General features: G+C 48.0%; 1 protein-coding gene and 1 pseudogene across 1 annotated transcript in view; one reads left to right on the top strand and one right to left on the bottom strand.

The window, feature by feature from the left end:
* The window catches only part of Rtn4rl1 (reticulon 4 receptor like 1), a 72,268-nt gene that overhangs the window by 26,226 nt on the left and 30,245 nt on the right, over positions 1 to 15,797 (bottom strand). The gene's annotated exons all lie outside the window — the stretch shown is intronic.
* Positions 6,694 to 15,797, top strand: part of LOC124981225 (60S ribosomal protein L7a-like) — a 38,446-nt pseudogene continuing 29,342 nt past the window's right edge.

The following is a 15,797-nucleotide window of genomic DNA, read 5'->3' as shown; positions in this document are numbered from 1 at the left end:
TTTCCTTTATAAATTAAGCAGTCTTAGATATTCTGTTATAGCAACAGAAAATGGACAGATAAATAGTTAAGCCGGGCACAGTGGCATACCCCTAGTGGCTCAGGAGGCTGAGACAGGAGGATTGCCGGTTCAAAACCAGCCTCAGCAATTTATCAAGGCCCTAAGCAACTCAGTGAGACCTAAATAAAATATAAAAAAAAGATGGGGATGTGGCTCAGAGGTTGAGTGCCCTTGAGTTCAATCCCTAGTACCAAAAAAAAAAAAAAGAAAAAAAGAAAAAAATGGCTTAAAATAAAACTGCCATGACCTCATGACTGTGGGTCAAATAGACTCAACGAGACAGCTCTCTTCTTACTGGGAGTGTCTCATGAGGTTCCATTTAGATGGTGGCAGGGACTGGAGTCATCTGAGAACTGAACTAAGACACTGGACCTCTGGGCCTTTCCCTCTTCCGTGGTCTCAGGGTTTCTCCTGTCAGTGCAGTCTCTGGACATGATTTCTCTGACAAGGTAGCTGACCTTTAAATAGGGGTGCAGAGCTCCCTAAACTATGAAAGTGAACCTTCCTGTGGCATGACCAGGCCATGGCCTCATTTCCGATGCATTCTACTAGTTAAATCAAGTTATAGACCCAACCCAGATGCCACATGGGCCCAAGAAAATGAATAGCGAGAGGGTTGCAGACCATCTTTGCAGATTGGCCACTGCCCATCTTCCTTCCTCACTGACATGTGTTTTTGGTCTCGGTGCCCTCGGCATCTAGCAGGGGGCCTGACTGGGTCGGTGCTCAGCAATGCTTGAGAAGCGAGGGAATGGATGGAAGGATGGGGGAGCCAACAGATGGACAGGAGGGCTCCACGCCGGCTTCCCTGCCCGCAGGCCCCTGCCACCAGTTTAGTTCCCATAAACACTACTCTCTGCTGCTGAACACTCCTCTATTTTTAAACCTCTCAAGCAGCAAGTGGTGCTTAACATTTTTTGAATCAGGGACCCCTTAAGGAATCTCATGACACCTGTAGGAGACCCCTCCCTAGAGCAGTGTGCCTCCACAGAATCACTCACAGTTCTGCATCATATTAATGACAGCTGCCCTTTACTGTATGCCAGTGACAGAAGAGCATTGTGGGTTACCGACTTGTTATCCCCAACGTATCATGATGCTGATACTAGCACTTAGTTCCATTTTCTAGATGAGAAAACTGAGGCTTAAAGAGAGAGGAATAGCGAGAAAGTGGCAGAACTGGGACTGAGCAGGCAGGTTTGACAGACAAGACACTCCCATACAATTTCACTGCACCATACAATTTCAGGAGGTTCAGGGATGCTCTGAGGTCCACTTGTGAACCCTAGGTTAAGAATTCCTTCTCTATGGGTTGGGGAGTGACTCTGGTGGAGTGCTTGTCTAGCATACTCAAGGCCTGAGTTTGATTCCCAATTGCAAAAGAAAAAAAAAAAAAAAAAAAAAAAAAGTCCTCTCTGCACTCCCAAAGCCCTATTTCTTGATCCAAACACCCTTCCTGGTGTTAAGGCCCTAAATAAGCCAGTCCAGCTGCTGCTTTCCCTGAGAGTTCTGATTTCTTTCAGAACCCACTACTCCTTTCAGCCTAGCAACCCCAACCCTTCTCCCCGGAAAACCCCTACTCACTCTCTTCCCCCAAATCCCAGGGCTGCCTTCTCCAGGGAGCTTTTCCCACCCTAATCTGCTTCCGACTAAACCTGTTTGTTCCTTCTTCTGCCTGGTCCCCTCCTCATCTCCTGGGAGAGTGCTAACGTCTCAACTTAGCTGTGGGTCTTTAGGAGCAGAGACCCAGGTGTCTTTCTCGCCTTCCTGGACAGCACAGGCACCGGCAGCCGCACTAACAGCGCAGGACTCCTCTCAGGCTCATTTTCTACACTACCCTGGTGGTTCCTGAATGCTCAACCCCAGAGACTGAATGGGACTTCAGAGTGACCAGACCTGTCTCCTTCATGCAGAGAAGCAACAGCTGAAAGGCAGTTGCAGAGACAAGCTCATGGTCCCACCTCACCTGCTGTTCCTGGATGTCCCATGTCATCTGTTTCTTTTGCACTCTCAGTGGAAACCCTGTGGGTGAAACCTGTGGCCACTTCATTTCACAATAACAGTAAATAAAGACAAAAACGAATGTGCATGTTATCGGTAGGAAGGACAACTTCTATGGGAAGTCACAGGACACGAGAAATACCAGCTTTTTGAGTCCTGTGGGATTCTGCTCCCTTGATCGTCCTTCTCCCAAATCACAGTATCAGTCAGCAGTGCCTAGTTCATGCATGGAAAGCAAAAAGCTAGATGGAAGACTAGCATGGGTCCAAGGATAGAGGTGACTAGCCAGTCCTGTCCCTAGGTGTCATTAGCCAATTTAAGGATGACTTAATATAGGGACAATTGACAAACACAAGGACAATTGGGCTGAGGGTGTAAGTCAGCACAAGGCCCTGGGTTCTATCCCTAGCACCACGAAAAGACCCAAAGGAAAAAAGAGAGAGAGAGAACTTAAAGGTGTGGGCAGTGCCTAGGAGAGTAATGAATAGACAAGAAACCACTGGTATTACCATTCCTAGGCCTGAGGAGTCAAAGAAAAGGACTGGAAATCAGAATCCTGAACTGAGAAACGATGTGGAGGGGACATCCCGACAAGAGGGAGACCTCTGGTCAGGGCTGGAGCCAGTCTGGAGCCAGCCCTCACTCTCCTCTCTGCCTCTGATCAGCTGCCAGGGTCTCACATGAGGCAGGAGCCCATGGTGGCGCTGGACAATTCCCAGGGCCCGTGCCCATACCGTCAGCAGCTGGAGAGTGGCAGGGCCCACATTCACACTCAGGCTCACCAGCCTCTGGAGGCCAAACGGTTAGGCCTTCTAATATCACATCTCCAAAGGGGAGAAGCCAGAGAGGTCCAGAAGGGGTTGGGCACAAGCCTGGAGTCTCCCACAGCCTTAGCACTGCCACCCCCAAGCCCCGAGCACTGGGGTCTAATTCCTACCCTGCTTCATACACAGTTCTGACCCCACATTGAACTTTCTAGTTCTTTGAGAAAACAAGGCGTGGAAGGTTGAGGAAGTTCCTAGTAGTTGGGAGCTGTGATTCTACAATTAACCTAAAAGCCTCTTATTAGCATCTTGGCCTAAAAGGCCCCAAACACCCACACAGATCAGTCTCCACCACTAGACTGGCTTCCGGCTTGAGGTGGAGAAAGGGTTTCTGCAAAGATGTGGGCTGAGACTCTGCAGTTCAGAACATCTGCAGAGAGTACAGACCCTTTAGCAGGAAGGGGATTAGGCTGCACCCCTGTGACAGGAGGCTCAAAGTGAGCTAACGCCACATCATCTCAGCGAACCCTGAGACATTTGCAGATTTATTAAATAGACAGCCAATTCCGACACAGTTTCTTTCAAGCAGCTCTACCTTGCAGGTGTGCGAAATTTATTTGAGATAAAGAAAACCATTAGAGAGAGAGCACAATCTTCAAAGCCCACCTCTGAGACCAGAAAGAAATAAAAACAGTAGCCCGTACAAATGTGCAATTAAGTTTCCAAATACTTGGGAGCCATGAGAAACGCCATTCCCGCCGAGAACAGGTCTTTAAGGCAATTTTCTTGAACTCTATTCAGCACTCACTCAAAAGGCCTTTTAAAAATAACATATGATTTTCCTCCTTCTCCAAACGCGCCCTTGTTCTTTCTATTCCAGGTAAGAATGAGCCAACTCTGGAGCGAGAAATGCAGTTGCTCATTTTGATAGGGATGATGAACTATGTTTCCAGGAGGGCAGATAATAAAGTCAAACAAACATCCCTGCCCAGTGGTGCAGGAGTCTTGCTGAGGTGTGAGATGCGTGGGGGTCCTTGCCCATCTAAAGGCAGTCATGGTTGCTGAGTTCTGGCTTGGCTCTGAGGAAGTGTCTGTTCATAGCCTAGGCTGGATTCCACAAATGGCCACTCTCCCCAGGTGGAGACTGGTTCCTGGGGTAAAAGAAGAAGGTTCCATTTTGCTGTATGATTTGCTAATAATGAAATGTTCTTCTCTGTGTGTGAGACTGAATGAGTTACAAAGAAGTATAAGAAGCCAGGCACAGTGGTACACACCTGTAATCCCAGCGGCTTGGGAGGCTGAGACAGGAGGCCAGCTCCAGGAACTTGTGAGGCCCTAAATAACTTAGTGAGACCCTATTTCAAAATAAAAAGCAAAAAGAGCTGAAGATGTAACTCAGTGGTAAATTGCCCCTGGGTTAAATCTCCAGTACCCACCCCCACAAAAAAAGAGTGTTAATGCTGCAGAGGGAGATAGGACTTGCAACCTGGCCCTGCCACTCAGGAGCAGTATGACTATGGTCAGATGGCTTAACCTCCATGAACTTCAGTTCCTGAACAACAAGATAAGATACTACCAGGACTGTTGGTAAGCTTTGAGGTTTATTTGTGAAAACACCTAGCTGGTTATATTCCTTAAGGCCAGGCAAACGTCACTGCAGTTGGGGCTCAAGTCATTGCCCCAGTCCTGGAAAGGGTAACCTCCTAGCCTCCAGGTGGACAAAGCCAGGGATGACACTATGTGGGGAGATGGAACAGGTTATGGTTAAAAGCCCAGTCTTTGGAATGAGACTCAGTTCTGAATCTTAACATCATTTAGTGCCTATGTGCCCTTGGCCAAAGCCCTTAACCTCTCTGAAGGTGAATTTCCCCATCTGTGGAATGGGAACATTTATGAGATCCAATGAGTTAATCCATGTACTGTGCTAAGCTGGCACAGTAAGTGCTTAATAAGCAGTATTTTGTTATCATTAGATCAGCCTCCAATGTGCTAAAATTTAATGTTTTGTTTTCTCTGTATTTATTTTTGCAGTGCTTTCTATTTATGGCAAGTGATATTGAGTCTCCATTTACAGAAGTGTTATCAGTTTCCTTTTTAAATACATTTATTTAAGCTAAAGTGGGTCAATCTACAGAAGAAAAAAAGAAGTGAAAAAATAGTGCAGGTGGTACACAGATGTGACACACAGGGAAGGTGTGAGGCAGAGACTAAAATTTGGGGAAAACCTGACAATCTGTGTGAAGGCAGGTCCAGGATGTGTCCCCCTTTCCCCGCCTTGCTACCCCAAGGTTGTTCTGAGGTCAGCAACTGTGGTGGTTACCCTGGTGACCTTGGAGACCGCCCTTCCCCACTGGATCCACCATCTTGTCTTAGGAGGAAGTCCTCAGCTTCCCTGAGGATGACTTCCCAAAATGAGGGCGCCTTGAGAGCTGTCCAAGGCCCCTGCCAGGCTGGGACCCAGCAGTGAACCGCCGCAGCGCACCGTGAAAGCAGAGAGCTTCTGGTCCGAGACCGCTGGGTTGGAGGCTGGGAACCGGGGTGGGGGTAAGATGAGGTCTCTTTGGGGAGAGAAACCAAATGCCATTCTTGTACAACTTCTAAGGACTCAGAGCAGCCGGGAAATAAAAACACCACCCTGGCTCTGCCGAGGTGTTACAACTCAGTCTCAGTTGCCTGGCAACCGTGCAGGTGCGCGATAGGACGAGCGGCGCTCCCAGGGAGCCAACCAGCGCCCGCGGGGCCGGCCCAGGTGGGAGCTGGCACAGCGGTTCCGGCCTGCATCCCGCGTTGGCAAACGCACTCCGCGACCCTACTGCTGCTCCCTCCCAGTTGGAAGAACCGCTGTTGCCTCTGGGGGTCGGTTGCAGGGGCGGCTGCCAGGGCTGCGTTTAATCCCACCGTGCCCCTGTCTCTTCTGCTGTCTCTGGGCGTTGGTTCACTGGCTCCGAAATCAGTGGCCAAGAGCCCGGTGACCCAGAAAAGTCGACTTTCTTGACCCCACCCCACTCCTGCCCAAAGCCTGTACTTCAGAGCACCCCAAGAATGGGGACAGGTGGCACCTCCCTCTCTAGGATCTGGGCTGTCTTTGGCCCCTAAATACATTTTCTTCTGTCCCCAGAAAAGGTTCTAATGGAGCAGAGCCTTCAGAGGACAGATTTGGTGGATCCCTGCAATAGCCATCCAGCAGAAGCAGCCAGGTGGTCTCTGCACAGAGCCTCCTAGAAACAGCAGCCAGGAATAGTGGCTACAAGCTCTGGCTTGGAGTTAGACCTGTCTCTGGATTCCTGCCTTTGGATGCTAGGATTGAGCTAGTCACTTAACCTCTCAGTTTGCTCATCCGTAAAATGGGGGAAAGAAACAGTCTTCACTTTAGAGGGCTGCTGTGCAGATTAAGTGCAGTGATGCATATAAAACATTTAGCAGGGTGCTTAGCAAATACTTAACCCTCGATTCATCTCAGAAAAATAAATATTTCCAGTGTGATGTGGACGCTGTTGCCTGTGGCACGGTTACAGAGGTGCCAGGGAAATTCCCACTCAAAGCCCCCCATCCCACTTCCAGTAACCTGTGTGAGCAGCCTCTCAGAAAATGGGGCCCAGTGAAGGATGGCTCTCCTGGTTGGTGGCTGTGCCCAGCCAGCAGGAGTAACCCCTGTACTTACTTCCTCTTTGCACCACTTACAACAATCCTTAAGAAACAAAGTAAGGCTAGGCTTGGTGGCACACGCCTGGAATCCCAGTGGCTCCGGAAGCTGAGGCAGGAGGATCACCAGTTCAAAGTCAGCCTCAGCAGCTTGGTGAGGCTCTGAGCAACTTGGTGAGACCTGTCTTTAGATAAAATATAAAGAAAGGGCTTTCTCCTCCAGCTGCCCAAGATGCCAAAAGGAAAGAAGGCCAAGGGGAAGAGGTGGCTCTGGCCCTGCCGTGGTCAAGAAGCAGGAAGCCAAGAAGGTGGTGAACCCGCTGTTCAAGAAGAGACCAAAGAACTTCGACAATGGACAGGACATCCAGCCCAAAAGGGACCTTACTTGCTTTGTAAAGTGGCCCCGCTACATCCGGCTATAGCGGCAAAGGGCTATTCTCTATAAGCAGCTGAAAGTGCCTTCTGCAATTTACAAGTTCACCCAGGCCTTGGACCGCCAAACAGCCACCCAGCTGCTTACCTGGCCCACAAGTACAGACCAGAGATGAAGCAGGAGAAGAAGCAGAGGCTGTTGGCTCGGGCTGAGAAGAAGGCTGCTGGCAAAGGGGATGTCCCACAAAGAGACCACCAGTTCTTCGAGCAGGGGTCAATACTGTCACCACCTTGGTACAGAACAAGAAGGCTCAGCTGGTGGTGATTGCACACGATGTGGATCCCATTGAGCTGGTTGTCTTCCTGCCTGCCCTGTGTCACAAGATGGGAGTCCCTTACTGCATCATAAAGGGGAAGGCCAGGTTGGGACGTCTGGTTCACAGGAAGATGTGCACACGGTTGCCTTCACACAGGTTAACTCGGAAGACAAAGGAGCTCTGGCTAAGCTGGTGGAAGCTATCAGAACCAACTACAATGACAGATATGATGAGATCCATCGCCATTGGGGAGGCAACGTCCTGGGTCCAAAATCTGTGGCTCGAGTTGCCAAGCTGGGAAAGGCAAAGGCTAAAGAACTTGCCACGAAACTGGGAAAAACATACGCTGTTGGGTTTCTGTACATAAAAATAAAAAATTGTCCTTCATCAAAAAAAAAAAATATATATATATATAAAGAAAGGGATCGGGGTGTGGTTTAGTGGGAAAGCAAGTATCCCTGGGTTCAATCCCCAGTACCAAAAAACAAAAGGAGGAGAAGGAGGAGGGAGGAGAGGAAGAAGAATAAAAAATAGTTAAAGAAAGAAAGAGGGCTGGGGAGATAGCTCAGTCGGTAGAGTGCTTGTCTTACAAGCATAAGGCCCTGGGTTCGATCCCCAGCACCGCCAAAAAAAAAAAAAAAAAAAAAAAAAAAAAAAAAAAAAAAAAAGCAAGCAGAGTGAGGGAGGGGGCAGGGGGAACACTCAGGGTTTCTTCCTATCGCCCTCAGCCTGTCCCTGGCCCTGCCTTTCTCTCCCCCTCTAGGGTATTATTATCCAGGGGTCCTCATCAGCCTGGATTAAGATCTCTACCTTCCCAGGGCAATCACTGATCACCTGCAATCCAGCAGGGCCAGGCACTGTCTCCCTTCCCCATAGCAGAAAAAAAGGAAGAACAGGCCAGCCAATTCCATCTCTGTCCAGTGAGGCAGTCCTCCTTGGGCAGCACCTCCCCACTCCTTCAATCATTTGCCACCCTTGACTTCCACAACCATTAAGCAGGCAGGCCAAGTGTGAATGCTCATGTGGGGAAGTATGTGGGGAAGGAAATCTCCTGACTCTAGCAAACCCCAGTCAACTTTCTGGGAGGCTCCTGGGAAGCCATGGTGAACCCTAGGGGCTGACAACCTAAATGCTTTGTCCCTCACACCCTGGCCTGGGGGTGCCTCAAAATCCTTTCACTCAAAATCCACTTGGCTCTGATGTATTTTCTTTAAAAAATTAATTCTATTTCTGTGGAATCCCAGGCAGCCTTTGACACTGATGTTTACATGGGGTTTTTAAAAGCTTCTGCTTTTCAGTGGAAAGCCAGCATATTAACATGTTAGCAGTGGTGCTGGCCTCTGTGTTGGGTATCTGGGCTTTTCTTCCATTTCTTTACATTTCAAATTTCCCAAATATGACATGTATTACTTTTAAAGTTTAAAAAGGTAAAAATAAACAAAAACAAAAGATTAATTAGTGGACCTACTCAGCAACCTGTTTAAATCCTTATCAGAAGTGGAGCAGGGTTTCCCAGGGGACTAGAACTGGCCCCTTTCCCTGATGCATCCAGGAGCCACAGTGGGCAGGAAGGGCAGGGAGGCATGATGGGATAAAGTGCTTCAAATGAGTTCCTTGTGCCACACCCCTGGGAATGACTGTGGTCATCGTGGGCAGTAAGGAGGCCAGCTGCTTCCTGGGAGACCCTGTCCAAGGCACTGGCCAGAAATTGCCCTCTTACAAGGCCTAGAAATGAAGCTGACTCCATCTTGGCATATTCTCTTTGCTGAGCTCTGTCTGGCAAGAGACTTTAGAGAAATGGGGGCGGTAGGGGTGGTCCCTCCCCAATCCCTGTGACTGCCTCATCTGCAAGTTGGCTGACCATAACCCATCTTGACCCAGCTCCAATAGACACTGCCTCCTGCCTGATCATCAGCTTCCAGCCTGAGTGGTGGCTGCTGCTACCCGCAGGCATTACCCAGTGAGCTCTGTCCATGTGTCAACCTTGACCACTCTTCACCCAGGAAGCTCTAGAGCCTGCCAAAGAAGGAGACTTATCAGGATGCCAGAGAGGATGTAACTCCAAGAGGCAGGATGCCTCTTCGAAAATAATAATAGTGAGAATTTCCAGGTGTTGACCCAGGGCCAGCACCACACATGTAAAATCCCCCACTTTCCCAGAGAGGGGGTGTGATTACCCATCTGGAATGACAGACTTAAAGCTCAAAGAGGTTTGGAGTCTTCCATGAACACCCACAAGTAGAAAGTGGCAGAGCAAGAGCCAGACCCAGGTCCTTTGTCTCAGCTTCCTGCTCATGACAGCATCCTTCTCACTATCATATCCCCAGGGTACTGCCTAGCACACAGCTGGCACCAGCAAATACCAGAAGAATGAATAAGGCAGGGACGGAGGTGGCCCAGAGCTTCCACACCACTGACCCTCCATCTGCTCACGAACCCGAAAGCCTGGGCCTGGACCAAGTCTCATGCTCTGCTCACCTCAGTAGGAACTCTGGGAAGGGACAGTGCCACAAACTCTGGGCCCTCCTTGAATGCTTACAGAAGGCCCTCTCCTCCTGCTTCAGGGAGATAGATCCAGCCCAGTGGGTGACCCTGAAAGTGAAGTGAGGAAGACACAGCACCTGGCTGAGCTGGAGGGATGAGAAAGAGTCTGACTCAGAGGGAGGAAGGCGAAAGCTTGCAGAGGTAGCATGGCAGACAGGCCTCTGGGTTTCCCTTTTTTAGAGGGCAGGGAGGGTCTTTTCACAGTTCTTTTTCAAGTACCTCTGGGGGCAGTAGGCCCTGAGAGGCCATTTGGTGGGCAAGCCATGCTGATACTCCATATTCTCCTGAGGACACTTGTCCAGTAACGTCAGCCTCAGAGGCTATTTTTTTTTTTTTTTGGTTGGGGGAATACCAGGGATTGAACTCAGGGGTACTTGACCACTGAGTCACATCTCCAGCCCCATTTTTATATTTTATTTAGAGACAGGATTTCACTGAGTTGCTTAGTGCCTTGCTTTTGCAGAGGCTGGCTTTGAACTCTCGATCCTCCTGTCTCAGCCTCCCAGGTTGATGGGATTACAGGAGTGCACCACCATGCCTGGCTCATTTTATTTATTTATTTTTGGTACCGGGGATAGAACTCAGGAGCACTTAACCACTGAGCCCTAACCCCAGCCCCCCTTTTTTTTGGTTTTTTTTTTTTTTTTTTAGAGACACGGTCTCACTGAGCTGCTTAGGGTCTCACTAAATTGCTGAGGCTGGCTTTGAACTCACAATCCTCCCTCCTCAGCCTCCTGAGCCGCTGGGGCACAGGCTAGTTAGTAGTGATACCAACAGTACCCACGGCCCTTCTCAAGGCCCTGCATCTAATAATGTTACACTTGATTATGTTGCCATGATTTGTTACACTTTTTTATAAAAGGGTGCCCAGAAAAACAAAAACAAACAAAAGAAAAACATCAGGTTCCACAAAATCTAGATCCAGTCCTAAATGCCAAGACCTGAAAACTCTCTTTTGCCAGTAAAGGAGAGGTCTGTACCCTGCCCGTGGCTGGCACATGTGAGCTGGTTTCCCTGAGTAGAAGAGGTAGAGCTGGGTTAGATAAGGATTGGCAGGGGCCCTGAGGCAAAGAAAACCCCTAAATCACACATCAAGGCCGGGTATACACCAAATGCAGGTGCAAGGGAGAGAGCAATACTATTACCAAAAACAAATACCATTTAGCCACAATATCAGAGTCCAAAAAAGTTAATGTTTATTTATTTATTTTTTATGTGGCGCTGAGGATCGAACCTTGTGCCTCACCACTGAGCCACAACCCCAGCCCAAGTTAATGTTTTTGAATAGAGGATGCTTTTGAGAATTTGATGAAGGCGCTGAAGATGTTTTCCTTAAAATGCATCTACACACAGAAGAGTGCTATTGTTCTAGGGGCTGCAGAGGTCTGAGGCCTTGGTGAATGCCCACTCTGGAGGCAGCATGATGTGAGGCTATTCCATGGGAGACGGGAGACGGGCTCCCTCCCAGCTTCAAACGCCCTCTACTTCCCTAAACTACTACTGGGTTTTACATTAGGTGTTCTCTAAATTCCTTCCACTCTAGAATTCTGATTATCTCTTCAATTTTCATCTTCTGATGGTCTGAGCACTCCCCTCTAGGTATTTGGGGAAAATAGGAGAAAGGGAGCTTGCTTACACAGAAACCTACTATATGTGGCAAACCTTCGTCATACATTGTTATTCTATTTTCCAAGTGGTCATACGGGGCAAATATTCTTGCTTCCTTTTTTCAGGTCAAGAAACTCTTCTGTCAAAAAACAAAACAAAACAAACAAACAAAAAAAAAACGGGCACAATGGCACACACTTGTAATCCCAGCAACTCGGGAAGCTGAGGCAGGAGGATCACAAGTTCAAAGCCAGCCTCAGTAACTTAGCAAGGCCATAAGCTAAGTAATATTTTAAATAAAATATTAAAAAGTGTTGGGGATGTGGCTCAGTGGGTTAAGTACCCCTGGGTTCAATCCCCACTACCAAAAAAAAAAAAAAAAAAAGGAAGAAAAAGAAAAAAAGAAACAAGAAATTCTCCTGTCAGGTGAAAGAACTTTCCTGAAAGTGCGTGGTAAGCCAAGGGACTTGGATTTGAACCCAGGTTTGCTGGATGACGCAGGCCCAAGCTCTTACCATCAAGGTGCTCACTCATTCCCTCTACACGCCCGCACCAACACCCTTCATCTCCTCCTTCTTCTCACACCCACTGTCAACTCTGCTTTAAAATATGGGTCTTTCCTTCCACTTCTTGCACTCTTGGCCTCAAGCCACCTGCCTCCCACTCTATGTCCCCAGGGCCTACTAGTCACCTAGCAGATGGGAAATGAAGACCCCATTTCCATCCATCTGGATCAAATCCTACTGAGCTCAACCCCTCCTGGGGCCACTGCTTCATGGGGGGACAATTAATGGCTGTGGTTGATTACTGGACACTTATGCACGCAGCAACATAAGCCTGGTTTGCCTTCCCAGCTTAAAAGCCCAGATTAATCGCCCTGGGCTGGTTCTGTCACACACAGGGATATATTTTCTTCTTGGAATTTACAAGTAGTTCCATCTGAGAAATAAACAACCAGAGATAAAAATTACATTGTCACAGTGCAGGTGTGATAGATGTAGGAAGCAAGCCGTCGTGGTCGCTGAGGAGGTACTCTGCCAGCAGAATCCACCAAATGAGACCTGGAGGAGCCCCAGGTAAGGGGAATGAGATGCTGATGGGATCTCAGCCGCACGGAAGCGTGGAATCTCTGCAATTTACATTTCATCACTCTAAATCATAGGGTTCCCATGACGGCCTCCCGGAGCCAGGGTGAGAGGTTGATTGGCAGGAGACCTCTTCCGGCTGCCCTGCCTCTCAGAGGCAGCCTCAGGAACTCTGGCCTGTGGACAATAGGATGTCCCCAGCTGAGAAGCAAACAGGAAGTCACCTGTCTATAACCTTGACAATTCTGTGTCTACAGAGATACCAACCCCCTGTCTTGTCTTTACTACTACTAACTGATGGGAGCCAGGCCTAGATGTGGAAGATGGCCAAGCTGGAGAAGGCCACAGGAAGACCAGCTATAATAACTAATTTACTAAGCACTTACTAAGTGCTCAGCAGTCTGTGAAGGACTCTGGAGGATTTTGTTTTAATTCTCACAACAACCCTAAGGAAGGTACTGCTATTACCTGCACTTTACAGATGACAAAACTGAAGTTCAGAGGGGTTAAATGACTTGCCCACTAGCCCTGGACTGGATTGATTGGTGGCTCTGAAAAAGATGTGTCCATGTCCAAATCCCTTGAACCCTGAATGTGACCTTGTTTAGAAAAAGGCTGTTTGTAGATGTAATTAAGAATCTTAAGCTGGGTGCAGTGGCAAACACCTGTATTCCCAGTGGCTGGGGCCAAGGCAAGTTCAAAGCCAGTCTCAGCAATTTGGTGAGGCCCTAAGCAACTCAGTGACATCCTGTCTCTAAATAAAATACCAAAAAGGGCTGGGGATGGAGTTAAGCACCCCTGAGTTCAATCCCTGGTACCAAAAAAAAAAAAAAAAAAACTTGAGATGGGATCACCCGGATTACCCAAATGGCCTCTAAATTTAATGACAAATGTTCTTATGAAAGACAGAAGACAGAAGTCATGTGGAGACAGAGGCAGCAATTGGAGTGATGTGAACACGAAGAATATGAAAAGCCACCAGAAGCTGGGAGAGGTAAGAACAGATTGTCCCCCAGAGCCTTTGGTGGGGGCACATCCTGCTGACATCTTGATTTCAGATTTCTGGTCTCCAGAACTGTGAGAGAATAAATTTTTATGGTTTTAAGCCACTGAGTTTGTGGTAATTTATGGCAGCCTTAGGAAACTAATTCCCACAGCTAACACATGGCAGAGCCAGGATTCAGATCCAGCAGGTTGACCCAGACCCAGACTCTGCCCAACATGTGATACTGCTGGGCCTCATCTCTGGTTCTGGTTCCACTTCAACTTTGCTGTGTGACCTTGAGAAAGTCACTAAGTTTCAGCTTTCTTTTTTCTTTTCTTTCTTTCAATACTGGGAATTGAACTCAGGGGTACTTAACCCCTGAGCCACATCTGCAGCCCTTTTTTATATTTTATTTAGAGCCAGGATCTTGTTCAGTTGCTTAGGGCCTCACTAAGGCTGGCTTTGAACTGGTGATCCTCCTGCCTCAGCCTTTCGAGCTGCTGGGATTACAGGCGTGTGCCACTGTAACTGGCTCTACTCTTTTTCTCTGCAAAACAAGGCAGTTGGACAAAATAAGTGGTGTGCCTCAAGAGTTGCCACACCAGACAGGAGGGACAAATAGGCTCCTGAGGAACATGGTTGGGGTGAAAAAAAAAAAGAAAGAAAGAAAGAAAAAAGGCTTAGCAACTGTTGTAGATTACAATTTATAGACTACAATTTGTGTGAGGCATTGGCTACCCATGGTATGTTCCCATCCTTTTGGCCACAGAACCCTGTTTTTCCTCTGGAAGAACTGGTCCTCCCAATTCCTGTCCCTTTGCTTGCTTTGATGGGGCTGACTCTTGCCCCTACTTTCAGGGTGGGCTTAGACCCAACCAGCACAAACTCCAAGACCTGGAGGAACTGGTTCAAGGCTGAAAGTGAGTCAATGACTTTGGTTCAAACTAATAAAGGAAGAGAAGTTCTTTTTCTGGTGGAGGGAGAAATGGCAACCTGCAGTAGTTGGAGCTTCCTGAGAATTATGGAAAAGTCAAGCCAATGGGCTGGGGCTGGGGCTCAGTGGTAGAGCGCTTGTCAACATGTGTGAGGCACTTGGTTCAATCCTCAGCACCATATATAAATAAATGAATAAAATAAAGGTTCATCAACATCTAAAAAAGATTTTAAAAAAATAAAAATAAAAAGTGAAGCCAAGATGCTGGGGAAAATAAACCCAGGCCTGGGGATACTGTGTGATCAAGCTGCACCTTAGGATGAATCTCTGAGTTTTGTGAGCTGGTAAAGTTCCATTGTTTGAAGAGTCTGCATTCTGTCATTTATTGCCAGTGTCCCAACCCTCAGGTCCCCAGGCACAGTCATCTCTAAGGGTTCTTCTAGCTCTGAAGCCATGTAATTTCAGGGCCAGAAAAATACAATGCACATATGTGCCTGCAATACAGATGTGTGTGAGTCCCCAGATACTCACACACATGTAACTTCCATGTGGGATCCCACCCCAACAGCTCTGACCAGAGATAATTGAGACCCCAATGTTTGATGGCCTCCCTCAAGAGGCACCTGGCTCACTCAGCACCAAGAGTGCATCAGGTATCTGACTGGTGTAGTTAAATGTTTGCTGAATCAATGAACAAGTGCTAGATGCTGTCAGCACATGTAACGGGGGTCCAGACCTAATCTGGAGGGCTTAGGACCACCTCCCAATAAAGAATCATATGATTCAGTCTCTAAAGAAAGAGAAGGGCCAGACTTAGTGGTTCACACCTATGACCCCAGGCTGAGGCAGGAGGATCACAAGTCAAATCTGACCTCAGCAGCTTAGCAAGACCCTGTCTCAAAATAAAAAGGACTGGGTATGTGTGCAGTGATACAGTGCTCCTGGGTTCAATCCCCAGTGCTGTAAGAAAATAATAATAATAATAATAATAATAATAATAATAATAATAATAATAGAAGAAGAAGAGAAGGAATGGTGGGGGGTAGGATGGTGTGGGGCAGTCTTCCAGATAGCAGTCTGCATGCTGGGGACCCTGAGGGTGCAGGGAGATTGGCATATGTGAAGAATAGAAAGAAAATTGGTGAGCATAAGGAAAAAGTGGAATGAGGTGAGGTTGGAGGGACAGGCAGGGGCCACCATCACAGGAAGTCTTGAAAGCCCTGTTAAACATGGGCCTGTATTCCAAGAGCTGCGAGAAGCCACAGAAAGACTGTAAGCCATCGGAGTGTTATGATCGGATCCTGTCTGCTAACTGCAGTGAGGAGACCGGAGGCAAGAGAAGACTCTAGAACACCAATTAGGAGGCTACTGCAATGTTCAGGCAAGAGATGTGGGACCCTGGTTTAAGGCAGTGGCAGAGGAAATGCAGAGAAGGGAATGGATTCAAGCAACACACAGGGATGGACTCCATTGGTGGATGATGAC

Source organism: Sciurus carolinensis, chromosome 3 (genome assembly GCF_902686445.1).
Source record: "Sciurus carolinensis chromosome 3, mSciCar1.2, whole genome shotgun sequence".
Classification (NCBI taxonomy): domain Eukaryota; kingdom Metazoa; phylum Chordata; class Mammalia; order Rodentia; family Sciuridae; genus Sciurus; species Sciurus carolinensis.
The sequence above is the reverse complement of the archived record's forward strand: the minus strand, read 5'-3'. Positions and strand labels throughout refer to the sequence as shown.